We start from the raw sequence: 14,192 nt of genomic DNA on the forward strand, positions 1-14,192 counted from the left end.
GTAGGAGAATTATGAATCCAAGGCCATCCTGGGCTACTCCAGGGCAGCTTGAGCTGTTTGGAGATGCCTACACACACTGACTCATACACAAAACCATCATCAGGACTGGAGAAATGGCTCAGTGGTTAAGAGCACTGGCCGCCCTTCCAGAGGACCTGGCTTCAATTCCCAGCACCCACATGGTGGCTCACAACCATCTGTAACTCCAGTTCCATGGAATCCTATGCCACCTTCTGGTCTCTGCTGCCACCAGGAGTTCCCATGGTACATAAGCATACATGCAGACAAAACACCCATACACTTTTTTTCCTGAGATGGTTTTTCTGTGTAGTCCTGGCTGACCTGGAACTCAGACGTTTCTGGGATTAATTAATTTCTCTATCTCTGTGTGAATGATGTAATGGATTCCACTAAGATCTGAATAAGGCTAAGGATGATTGACAAAGTAAAGCTGGATTAAAGAAGCTTAAAAAGAATTTCTGTATAATTTCTTAACCAGCTCCTGACATTCCATAAAGAAACCTGACTTCCAGACCAAGGATAAGCCTGAGATCATTAAAGAATAGAGATCATCTGCCTCTGCCTCTCAAGTGCTGAGATTAATGCCATGTGCCACCTCCGCTCAGCCCCATACACTTTTTGGGTTTTTGTTTTGTTTTGTTTTGTTTTTTCTGGTTTTTTGTTTGTTGGTTTGGTTTGGTTTTTTGAGACAGGGTTTCTCTGTGTAGCCCTGGCTGCCCTAGAACTGACTCTGTAGACCAGGCTGGCCTCGAACTCACAGAAATCTGTTTTGATATTTGTGTTGAAATGTGGAAATATTTTATTTAGCTTTAATAAATAAAGCTTGCCTGGAGATCAGAGAAAAAAAACAGCCACAACACAGAAGTTATGCAATGTTAGCACAGGCTTTTAATCCTATCATGTGGCAGGCAGGATCTCTGTGTGTTCAAGGTCACACTGGAAACAGGTGTGGTGGCGCACCTTAAATTCCAAAACTAGTTAACCTTGGAGGTCTGTACAGACAGGAAATGACAAAGCTGTGTAGAAAGAGGAAGTGATGTAGCTGGACAGAGCAAATCAGATGGCAGAACAGCAAGGCATATGTGCATGGGTAGACAGGAAGTAACTCGCATTTGGAAGCTGCAGAGTTGTCGAGGTAAGGTTGGCTGGTGGCTTTCCCTATTTTCCTGATCTCTCTAAGGCTTTCACCCCTATATTTGGCTCCATGTTTTTTATTTAATTCTTATTAATTTAGAAATTTGTCCACAGAGATCTGCCTATCTCTGCCTCCCCAGCTGGGATTAAAGGCATGTACCACCAGGCCCATACATGATTTTTTTTAAAGAGGACCTCTGAAGACTTTTTTTAAAATCATTTATTTGTATTTTGTGTACATTGGTGTTTTGCCTGCATGTATATTTGTGTGAGAGTGTTGAATCCCCTGGAACAGGAGTTATAGACAGTTGTGAACTACCATGTGGGTGCTGGGAATTGAACCCTGGTCCTCTAGAAGAGCAGCCAGTGCTCCTAACCACTGAGCCATCTCTCCAGCCCCAAAGTTTCTTTGTTTCTTTCTTTCTTTCTTCCTTCCTTCCTTCCTTCCTTCCTTCCTTCCTTTCTTTCTTTCTTTTTTTTGTTTTGTTTTTTTGAGACAGGGTTTCTCTGTGTAGTTTTGGTGCCTGTCCTGGATCTCACTCTGTAGCCCAGGCTGGCCTCGAACTCACAGAGATACACCTGGTTCTGCCTCCAGAGTGCTGGGATTAAAGGCGTGTGCCACCACAGCCCGGCTCCCATACACATTTTTAAAAAGCACTTATTTTCAGTTACTAGTCTCTGTATTAACCATTGCCCACAATAAAAAAAGTTTGGCCAAAGCTGAGAGCAGCCTTAGTTTAAGGACTTAATCATAAGTGTGAAATGATTGTTGAATGCTCAGCCCTGAATGGGGTATTTCTGTCACCTAAGACTAGGGAAGACCAAGGAATAGGACAGAATGATTGTAAGATTGGGGGTGGGGGAGGAATGCTAGAAACGCTACATTCTGGACATGACATAGCCATTGTTGTGAATAGCAATATTATTATTATCTGCACAAAACCTACACACAGAAAAAGAGAGTCAAGTTGGACACGATGGCACACACATTTAACTTCAGCACTCGAGGCAGATGCAGGGGATCTCCCTATGAGTTTGTGGCCAGCCTGATCTACATAGCCAGTTACAAATCAGCTAAACAATCTCAAAAACAAAAAAAAAAAAAACAAAACAAAACAAAAAAAAAAAAAAAAAGCCATGAGGGGCTAGAGAGATGGCTCACAGTTAAAAGTACTGCTCTTTCAAGGAATGACACCCTTTTCTGGCTTTTCAGGCCCTACACACACGGTAGACACATGCAAGCAAAACACCTAGACACGTAAAAATAACATTTTTTAAAAAATGGGGCTGGAGAGACGGCTTAGTGGTTAGAATACTTGTTCCTGCAGGGGACCCAGGTTCAGTTCCCAGCACCCACATGGCAGCTCACAACTGTCCATAAAGATCTGAATAAGGCCTAAGTTCCAGGGGAGCTGATGCCTTCTTCTATCTCTGGTCACACAAGGCATGCATATGGTGCCCATACATACATGTAAGCAAAATAGTCATATACATAAAATATTTTTTTAAACAGTTTCATGGTCATTTTCTTTAAAAAAGACATGAAAGTAGACATGATTCGTTGGAAAAAAAGAAGTGGTCAACAGTAGTGGGAAAGAGACGGGGTTAAAGATCACAATTTGTGGTATCCATGTATAAAATTGCCCAAAAGTTAAAATTTTTAAAAAAGCATGTTTTCAAGTGATCTCTCCACAGAATTTCTAAGCATGTGAAATAATACATAGTTAAAGCAGAAACAAGCAACCCGAAATGCCAGTGTGAGAGGAGCAGAGACCCAGCAAAGTAAACCACTCCCCTTTCTCCCCATTGGTGGAAAAGCTGAAGCTAATAAAACTGGCGGGAAGAGAAACATTTTCCAGTTTCTTTCCCACATGCTTGAGTTGAGGCTTCTCTTTCTTCCTGTTGAATTGAGACTTACACCATCAGCTCCCCTGAACCCAAGCCTTCAGACTCGCTGAATCATACACTGTCTTTCCAGGGGCTCAGCTGGCAGGTGGCAGGTGGTAGCACTTTGCAGCCTCTCCAATTTCAGGAACCAGTTCCTACACAGCTGGCCCCTGTATGTGCAGTTTCTAAACCAACAAATCCAAGTGTAGATCACACATTTGGAGTGGGGGAACACTAGAAATTTCCCATAAAAGAAAAAAATCGAATTTGCGTGCTCTACAATGAATCTGTACAAGTGAAGTGGTTTGTGGTGCACCCTGGTGCTGCCTCCACCTCTGACAGATCAGTCTCTTCAGCACTCCAGTTACTGTGTCTCCTCTATATACTATGTCAGGCTTACACAGGTTCATATATACTGAATGTACACTATATGGGCCATCTTCCTGTGATGTAAGACTTAATACACTGACAAGGGTCCTACTTGTAGGTGGAGTTTTCTCATCCTGGGAGCCGCTTCCAAATTACCACACAGAGCCTTATATTAGTTATAAATGATTGGCCAATAGCTCAGGCTTATTACTAGCTCTTAAATTTTAAGTTAACTCACATTCCCTATTTACCAACTCTGCCACAAAGCAGTACCTTTATTAGTATGGCACATTCATCTTCTACTCCCTCTGCATCTAACTGATGACTCCTGACTCTGCCCTTCCTCATCCCATCATTCTCAGTTTGGCTTTCCCGCCTAACTTTATTCTGTTCAGCTATTGGCCAGTCAGCTTGTTTATTAAACCAATCATAGCTACATATATTCACGCAGTGTACAAAACAATTATTCCACAGCACTCACTTGGTGTTATTTTCTATAGGAAGGCTCTGGGAAGCTTGGGGAAAGCCAGGGCTTGCATTACATGACATAGGAACGATGGGATTTCTGTGGCAGTATATGGTGGAAAAGGTGTGGAAGCAGCCACAAGAAGTGGGCCAGTTGTGGTGGACGCCTGTAAGCCTAGCACTCAGGAGACTAGAGCACGAGGGTTGGAAGTTTAAGGATAGCCTGGGCTACATATTGAGACCCTGTCTCAAAAAAAAAAAAAAGAAAAAGAAAAACAGGACTGGACATGGTGTTGCACACCTTTGATCCCAGCACTCAGAAGGCAGGCAGATCACAGGTAGATCTCTAAGTTTGAGGCCAGCCTGGTCTACAGAGCGAGTTCCAGGACAACCAGTGCTACACAGAGAAACCCTGACTTAAAAAAAAAATGGTAAATAAATATAAATAAATGTGGGCAGATGTACTAGTTAGCTTTAATCGTCAATTTAATACAGTTTAGAGTCATCTGAGAAGGGAGTCTCAGTTGAGGTACTGTCTAGATCAGATTGGCCTGTGGGGGATGTCTTGATTGTTAATGGCTGCAGAAGGGCCCAGCCCACTATGGGCAGCACCGTTCTCTGGGCAGGTGGTTCTGGGTTGTAGGGGAAAACTGTCTAAACACAAACCTGTAGATTCCCAGAGATTGCTGGCCAGCCAGTCTAGCTGACATGGTGAACCCTAGATTCAGTCAGAAACCCTGATCAAAAAATAAGGTGGAAGGGTTTGGAGAGATGGCTCAGTGGTTAAGAGCACTGCCTGCTCTTCCAGAGGATCTGGGTCCGATTCCCAGCACCTACATGGGAGCTCACAACTCTATGTAACTCCAGTTCCAGGGGATCTGACACCTTCACACAGCCAGAGATGCAGGTAAAACACCAATGCACAAAATGCAAATAATTAAATTTTTTAAAAAATCTTAAAAATAAGGTGGAGAGGAATGAGGAAAAACACACACATGCACACGCACACACGCACATGTGCACACACATACTTCTAAAGGAAAACTATAGAATGCAGGTCAAAGGTCTCAAAACCTAAATGGAAAGACATTTATCATACCAGTAAAGATATCTTTCGGGGGCTGGAGAGATGGCTAGCAGTCGAGAGCGCTGGCTGCTCTTCCAGAGGACCCAGGTCCAGTCCCCAGCACCCACAGGGCAGCTCACAACTGTCTGCAACTCCAGCTCCAGTGGACATGGTGCCTTCACACTGACATACGTGTGGGCAAAACACCAATGCACACAAACATAAAATCTTACGAAAAAGATGTCTCTGGGGATCTCTAGTGGAAAGTAATCACTTGGTGATGCTTCTGACTTCACATAACATACTCTCTGGCATGCTGGTCTAGTTCCTTTCTGTTGCTGACCAAAGACAATGTAGGGAGGAAATGACTTATGTGGCTCCCAGTTCCAGGTAAAGGTCCATCACTGAGGGATGTCAGGGAGTAACTCAAGCTGAAGCCACAGAGGAAGGCTGCTGGCTCACTAGTTACCAGATGTTATAACCCTGCTTTTCTCAATCCTGTATCCTCAGCATCCCAACCCAAATATCCTCTCCCATCCCCAGCCTGTACATGGTACATGCTGGCTAAGCTCTCTAGTATCTCTAAAGTGAGGGGTTCAATCAATCTCTCTCCACTCCCCTTCCCATCCCATCCCTCCCTTCCCTTCCCTTCCCTCCCTTCCCTTCCCTCCCCTTCCTTCCCTTCCCTTTCCTTTTCTCTCTCTCTCTCTCTCTCTCTCTCTTTCTCTCTCTCTCTCTCTCTCTTTCTCTGAGACCAAGTCTCTTTGAAAAGCCCTGGCTATTCTGGAACCCACTATGTAGACCAGGCTGGCCTCAAACTCAGAGAGCTGCCTTCCTCTGCCTCCTGAGTGCTGGGATTAAAGGCATGTGGCACAATACCCAGCCAGGTCAGGTCCTCTTTTCTCTTAGGGGACTCATAGCTGGGTTTTGTTTATTTGGGGTTTGGTTTTTATTTTTATTTTATCTATCTATCTATCTATCTATCTATCTATCTATCTATTTATTTTGGTTTTTCAAGGCAGGATTACTCTGTGTAGTTTTGGTGCCTGTCCTGGATCTCACTCTGTAGACCAGGCTGGCCTGGAACTCACAGAGATGCGCCTGGCTCTGCCTCCTGAGTGCTGAGATCAAAGGTGTGTGCCATGGCCACTCAGCAGTTTTTAAATTTTTATACATTTATTTATTTATTCTCTATGTGTGAGAGAGCATTCGAAGTGCCACATTTGCAAATGTCAAGAACAGCTTTGAGGAATCAGTTCTGACCATGTGGATCCCAGGTATCCAACTCAGGAGATCGACTCATCAGTCAGTGCCTTTACCCACTGGGCCTTTGCACAGGCCCTGAGCTTGCCTTTGAGACAAGGCCTCTTGCACCCCATGCTAGCCTTCGACTCACTATGTAGCCAAGGATGACCCTCCTGATTCCACATCCTGAGTGCTGAGGTTACACCCCCACCCAGCGTGGTTAGCTGGGTTTTGATGAGATTTAATCCTAATTATTGCTTGGAGGTCACCGGTGGAGGTGAGATAAAGGCTTTAAAAGGTGCCTGTGAGGGGTTGGAGAGACACTCAGTAAAGCACAGTAAAGGCAGTACAAGGACCTGATGCCCAGCACCAGTTTGGATGCCCAGCACCCAGGAACAAAGTCAGGCATGTAAGGTGGAAAAACAATTATGGAAGACAACTGATGTTACTCTCTGGCCTCTGTGTACACATGCACACATGCGCACATGTATCCACATACGTGTATGTACCCACACAGAAAAGGGGAGAAGGGGAGGAGGGAGAAAGGACTTTCTTGCCAGGAAGCAGTGGTACCATTTACAAGAAGTAGGCACTTTTGCAGACCCAAAGGATGAGAGAGAATTTGATGGAAAGCACCATCAAGTCCTGGGCTTTATGCTCAAGTGTTTTGTGCCCTATAGATGCAAGAGATCTGCATGCCTTCGTAAGGCTGGGGTTAGAGTTCCACATAGAGTCCTGTCTTGCAGACTTGGCTTCATAACTTGAGGACTTCAGACACTTAGCTTTTAATTGGTGATCAATCACCCTTAGCTTTTATTGTCTTTCTCTAGTGTATTGATTACCTCCAGCCACATCCTTTATGAAACCTGATACATTTCTCAGACCTGGTCTATTTCTCTCCAGTAGCATCCCCTTTCCCAGGCACCCATCCTCACTCAGCACAGTGAAAGCTGTAACAGTCAAAATAAAGTGGTCATTGACACTCACCAGTTCGGCTTCCTATTGCTCTAGGATCCTGTCTGTGGTGACAGGTGATTCTGCTTTTAAAATCCCATTTTAAATCTGTTCCCCCAGCTCTCTCTTTTTTTTAAGATGAGTTTATTTTATGTCTATGGGAGTTTTGCCTGCATGCATGTCTGTGTACCACATGTATGCCTACCTAGTTCAGGAGAGGACATCAGCTCCCCTGGAACTGGAGTTACAGATGACTGTGAGTCCCCATGTGGGTGCTGGGCAGTCCTGGAAAAGGCTCAGCCAGGATCAATCAGTGGCACTTGGAGTTGGCGTCTGGGCAGGTACTGGGGGTAGGTTCTAAAAGGACACCTCAGCCTCTACTCCAGAACCTTTAAACAGGAGAGGAGTTCCTCTGAAAGACATCTTCTCACCCTAACTAGCTCAGAGTCACCAGCCGAAGGAGAAGTGCACACACCGGTAGACACCAAAGCCTCTCCTGATACATCGGGTGAAACACTGTTGAATATGCGAGGTCAAGAGTGCGAGATGAGTGTTGTGTTTTATTTTGAAACTGTCTTTATCTGTCTTCACTCACTAGACTGCGAGTTCCTTGAGGGAAGGATGTACCCAAGACTTTGCATCGTGAATACATGATGAGTCCTGGTACTCAGTAAATGAATGAGCAGAGCTGAATAATAAAGGAAGAGGGAGATCAACCCTGCAAGGTCTCCCTTCAGCTTTATTTAAGAAGCAAGCACTGAGAGATTCCATTGGTTAAAAGCACCTGCTGCTCTTGCAGAGAAACCAGATTCGATTCCCAGTACCCTCATGACAGCTCACGACTGTCTGTAACTCCTAATTCTAGGAGATTCGGTGCCCTCTTCTGGCCTCTGCAGGTATCAGGCACACACATGGTGAACATACACACATACATACGAAACACTTGTGCACATAAAATCAGAATAAATCTTTTTTTCTTTTTCTTTCCTTCTTTCTTTCTTTCTTTTTTCTTTCTTTCTTTCTTTTTTTTTTTAGGGCAAGGAGGAGGAAAGGGAATCATCTAGGTCCTCAGTGAGGCCGCACTGCCAGCAAGGGAAGCCTTGGCTTCTGCTATTTCCCAAAAAACTTTCTACTTCCGAAATCTGAAAATGGGGAACTGGAGAGATGGCTCGGGGATTTAAAAACACTTGTTGCTCTCACAGAGGACCTGGGTTCAGTTCCCAGCAACCACATGATGACTCACAGCCATCTGTAACTCTGTTCCAGGAGAACAGACACAAAAATAGAATCTTTTTTTTTTCCAGACAGGGTTTCTCTGTGTAGCTGTGGCTGTCCTAGAACTCGCTCTGTAAACCAGGCTGGCCTTGAACTCACAGAGATCTGCCTGCCTCTGCCTCCTGAGTGCTGGGATTAAAGGTATTTGCCACCACTGGCTAAAAATAAAATAATTTCTTTTAAAAACAAAAAAAATCTGAAGCTGGGCATGATGGCATACGCCTTTAATCCCAGCACTCAGGAGGCAGAGGCAGGCAGATTGCTGAGTTCAAGGCCAGCCTGATCTACATAGGGAGTTCCAGGACATCTAGGGCTACACAGTGAAATCCTGTCTCGAAAAAAGATTTTAGAAAGAAAGAACTATGAAAATGAGTGTTTATTTCCCACTCATAGCCCTGGTTCCTCCTCTGCTAGATCTCCGACTTTGTGCTAGAATGGAATTCTCCTGGTTTCATAGCAATGTCCACAAGAGGGCAGTAGAAACCAGAGCATCAGACAGTGCCCTGGTTTCTAGCTACGGCCACCCTCCTTCCACTCTGAGAAAGCAGCAAGACCACTTACTTAGGCTGTGAGTTCCTTGAGGGAAGGGTGTACCCAAGGCTTTGCATCGCGGATATATGATGAGTCCTGGGACTCAGTGAATGAATGATCAGAGATGAATAATAAAGGAAGGAGAAAATCAACCCGAGTAATTGATTCTTACTGCAAGTCTGAGTGAGAGCTACTGCTGATTTGAGGGGATGAGGCCCCTGGCACAGGAGTCTCTTTAGGTCACGAGGTGACAAAGCTGGGTGCCTGGAGCCCCTTCATCAGCTCTCACCTTGTTCCTGGGTAGCAGATCTCATCTGAACAGCAATTCCAGAAGCTCCTAACTGTATAAGCCTACAAGTAAAACAGAGCAGAGGAGATGAACATGGCAAGTCTCTAGAAGATTCATGTCTCCCGTTCCAAGAGCCTGCTCTAAATGCTGGTGGTCTTTACAGTGACCCCTTATCCTGGTTAGTTTTACATCAGCTTGGCACCAGAGTCATCTGGGAAGAGGACCTCGGCTGAGAAAATGCCCCATCAGATGGCCTGCAGGCAAGGCTGAGATGCATTTTCTTGGTTGACGATGGATGTGAGAGGCCCAGCTCACAGTGGATGGTGCCATGCTCGGGCTGGTGGTCCTGGGTTGTAGAAGAAAACAGGATGAGCAGGCCATGAGCAGCAGCCAAATAGTGTCCCTCCACAGCCTCTGCCTTGAGTTCCTGCCCTGACTGCCCTTGGCGACAGACTGTGATTAGGACATGTGAGCCAGATAGCCTCTTTCCTCCCCAGGTTGCCTTTGGTCAGAATGTTTTATCATAGGAGCAGAAAGCCAACTAAAACCCTTTCAATCCTGCCTCACTCCAGAGTGCGTGGATTGCAGGTGTGCGTCCCAACCTCCTTGACTTAGCTGCCTTTGAACAGTTATTGGCTTGAGGGTCAGGAGAGGGACAGATGTCTCCAGAAAGCCACCTCCATTCTAATCATGAGCCATGTCTCCTCCTCCTAACCCTGGAATTCATCTGTTTGTGCCACTGTATAGACCAAGACTCACCCTGTAGCTAGGTCTTCCAACTGCCTGCCTATCTATCCATCCGTAAAATGCGCTGGTGCAATACCATGTGTCAGACACAGTGGAGGGGCTGGCCATGGAGGGCTGAGCAGGCTCAGCAGGGCTGCCATCACTGGAACTCACAGGTTCACGTCACAGACATGAATAATATGAATAACAGCAGTGAGACGTTCTGTGAAGGAAACAGCAGGCAGTATGATGGGAAGTACTGAGGGAGAGATCTTTGTTTTTGAACTTGTATGTATGTGCACCCCATGCGTTGTGGCCCCCATAGGTCCATCGGGAGTGGCACTAATAGGAGGTGCGGCCTCCTAATCGTTGGAGTGGGCGTGGCCTCCTTGGAGGAAGTGTGTCACTGAGTGTGGGCTTGGGATTTCAGACGCTCAAGCCAGGCCTTGTGCTGTTCTCTCTTCCTGCTGCCTTCAGATCCGGAGGTGGTGGAACTCAGAGCTACCTCTCCAGTACTGTCTGCCTGCCCACCGCCATGCTTCCCACCCTAATGATCACAGACTAAACCTCTAAAACTGTAAGACAGCCCAATAAAATGTTTTTCTTTATAAGAGTTATCATGGTCATGGTGTCTCTTCACAGCCTATGAAACTCTGAAACACCATGTGTGCAGTGCCTGAAGAGGCCAAAAGAGGGCACCAGAGTCCCTGGGACTGGACTTACAGAAGGTTGTGAGCCACCGTGTGGTGCCAGGAACCAGAACTTGGGTCCTCTGCGAGAACAGCCAGACCACTGAGCCCTCTCTCTGGCCCCCTTGTTTGGATTGAAACTGGTCTCATACAGCCCAGGCCAGCCTCACACTCAGTATGTATCTGAAGAGGACCTTGAACCTTCAACCCTTAATCCTCATACCTTCACCTCCCAAGTGATAAGTATATTTTTTAATTATTTAAAAATATCTGAGGGAGACTACTTTAGTTGGATTTCAAGAAAAGGACCCTCCAAATCTGACAAGCAATAATCTAGGGCACTCTTGATGCCTAAATACTCAAATGCTATTCTTCCTAACATTTGTAGCATTCTGAACATGGAGATATCTGTAAAACCCAGCCAGGGCAGACGGAAATGGTGAGCTCACATTGCTTTCCAGAAAAGAAAAATAAATATTGACGGTCCCTTCACGGTTCCACTTCTGCCTCTGCAGTCCCTGGAAACCCCAGAGAAGCTGGTCCTGAACCAGACAGCTGTGTGAGAAAAGCCAGCCCTGTGTGCAGAAGCTGCTCTCGGTGAGCTTTTATCCACCTCTCACCACAGAGCATCCTGGACCAGCAGACATGTGGGGAAGAGAAGTGAGCAGGGTTCCAAACTCCCACAGTGGGTGCATCGGTATGTTTGAGGAACAGAACAAGATGAGGACAGCTGCTATAGAGTAAGGAGAACAGGGAAGGTTGGAGTCTCTAAGGCACACAGGGAGGGAGGTCCTTGGAAGTTTTGTGGCCCCAGGGCAGCCATCTGGGTTTTAAGTTCATGGGACATTAATAAGGCCTTAGGCAAGGGCCGAAAAGATGGCTCAGTGATTAAAAGCACTTGTTGCTCTTCCAGAGGACCGGGGTTCGGTCCTCAACACCCCATCAGGGGGCTCACAGCCACTCACAGTAACTCCGGCTCCAGGGGACTTGACACCTCTGGCCTCTTCAGAGCTCAGTGGTAGAGTGCTGGCTAGCCTGCTCAAAGCCATGGGTTTGATCCTCCGAACCAAAGACAAAGTTCACATTCCTCTCCCAGATCCTCCAGTTCTTACCAGGAGACTGAGTCAGAGAGCACACAGGGGCTCCCACAGCCGCTCTCCATCTCTCTTTGCCCCCATCTGGTCTCTGCTAAGTTCCTGGAGGGTCACATGACCCTGAGTCTGGCCCTCTGGACAGGGGGTCAAAAGGTGTGGCTCTGTCCACTCTTTCCAGAAATGTAGAAATGCCCCAGGAGTGCAGGCGCCTTCCCGCAAGCACACGTGACCGCCTGAGGCTGGTGGAGTGAAGGACCCAGCTGGGTACCTGTCACCATCCTGGAAACTCTGAATCCTGCTGCCACCAGAATTACTACGGAAATGACCCCCTGGCGTTGAAGCCGTTGGGAACTTAGCACGTTCTCAGGGACACACTGTGGCCCCAGGACAAAGTGCCTACAAGGGTCCAGGAGAGACAGTGGTGGCTCATGTCTCCCCACAGGTCTTTTCTAGTCCTAGTTCCCTTATTTTCTGTTTCACACCATGTAAATGCATCTCTCCCCAGGAGCTTATCATGATTTAAAATTCTTCACTAGCTCTCCATCTCAAAGATAAAAACCTCGCCTTTGCCTAGGAAAGACGTTTGCTTTTTGTGTTCTGTCTTCTCTCTGCCATGTCCTCCCACAGCTCCCTTCTGTACCAAGATGTCATCGAGGCCTGGGATCTTCTGATTTTTCCTCCCTGTTGCTTCAAAACACTGGCCTTTACCCTGACACCTGTTATTTCATATGTTCTTATGATGCCTGCCTGACTCCATTACTTTCAGGCCGAAATCAGAAAGAAAAGCAAGTATTACATCTGCTGTACCAGCCCCACTCAAGAAAGCAAGAGCTTTCCTAGAACCTCTGAACATCCTGTTACATATAGCCCAAAGGCACATGGGCTAATCCTAGCTGCAAGGGAGGCTTGAAAATTAGGCAATGTCATTGTTATGGCAATATCTATTGGCCTAGATCCCATATGATCAAATACTTGAGACTTTGCTAACTACTGCTCTCAACAAATCTGCAGCTGTCAGGTTTATAATCTGAGCTGAATGTAGTGGTGTATACCTGTAATCCTAACACTCAGGAGATAGAGACAGGAAGAGCTGGAGTTTGAGGTCAGCCTTGCCAGCATAGCAAATTTGAGGCCAGCCTGTGCTACATGAGACCCTGTCTCAAAAAAAAAAAAAAAAAAAAAACCAAAAAAACTCCCACAGGCCATGTATGGTGGCACACACCTCTAATCCCAGCACTCAGGAGGTGAATGAAGGAAGTCTGATTTCTAAGTTCGAGGCCAGCTGGTCTACAGAGTAAGTTCCAGGACAGCCAGGGATACCCAGAGAAACCCTGTCTCGCACAAACCAAAAAAAAAAAAAAAAAGGTGGTAGCTAGAAACTTGAGCAGGTGATAACCAGGGCTCTGTCTCCACCCCTCCTGTTCAGCAGAATGGGAGTAATGGGTATTTTCCACTGCTCCCCAAATCTGCCTGGAAAACTCTCTCACCCATCCCATGCCTGTTTCCATGAGACCTCCCTCAGTCCCCCAGTCAAACCTGCTCTTTCTCCTCCCTCTTAGAGTACACACCTACTTTTTTTTTTTAATTTATTTTATATACAGCATGTATGACTGCTGACCAGAAGAGGGCGCCAGATCTCATTACAGGTGGTTGTGAGCCACCATGTGGTTGCTGGGAATTGAACTCAGGACCTCTGGAAAAGCAGTCGGTGCTCTTAACCTCTGAGCCATCTCTCCAGCCCCTACACACCTACTTCTGTCATAGGTATGTATACTTGCCTTTATAGTTGTTGATATACTGAACCATGATGGCTCATTCAACTATGTGCACATCCACTCTCTCCACCTGTTCTTTTCTCAGTCACTGCTGAGAGCCAGGCCTGCTTCCCACCCTGTTGGAGTTTTCAAGCTGAAAAATAAGATGTTCGGCCAGACAGTAATAGTGCACACCTTTAATCCCCAGCACTTGGGAGGCAGAGGCTGGTGGATCTCTGAATTTGAGGCCAGCCTGGTCTACAGATCAAGTTCCAGGACGACCAGGACTACAGAAAGAAACCCGTCTCAAAAAAAAAAAACAAACCAAAAAGAGCTATTCAGGTAAAGCTGTGGGGGAAAGAATATCATCTCCCCAGGCTACCAGCGACCTTACAGCAGGAGAGCCTCTTATCCCAGGGACCCAGCACAGCATCTGGCACAGAATTAACCACCAAGTGCGAACTGTGCTTTTCTTGGGAAGGCTTTAAATGTATCTTAAGCGTACACATTCGAAGAGGTGTGCGGGGAAAGGGCGCTGGAGGGCAACAGGAACCAGGACAAAATACAGCGGCATACTGTGGTGGCTCTTCTCGGTTGTCAGCTTGGCTATACCTGGGAATCAACCCCAGTGAGGGATTTTCCTTGATTGGACTACTTGAGGTGGGAAGACCCTCCCTAAATCCGGGCACACCT

This window comes from Peromyscus leucopus, chromosome 6 (assembly GCF_004664715.2).
Source record: "Peromyscus leucopus breed LL Stock chromosome 6, UCI_PerLeu_2.1, whole genome shotgun sequence".
Classification (NCBI taxonomy): domain Eukaryota; kingdom Metazoa; phylum Chordata; class Mammalia; order Rodentia; family Cricetidae; genus Peromyscus; species Peromyscus leucopus.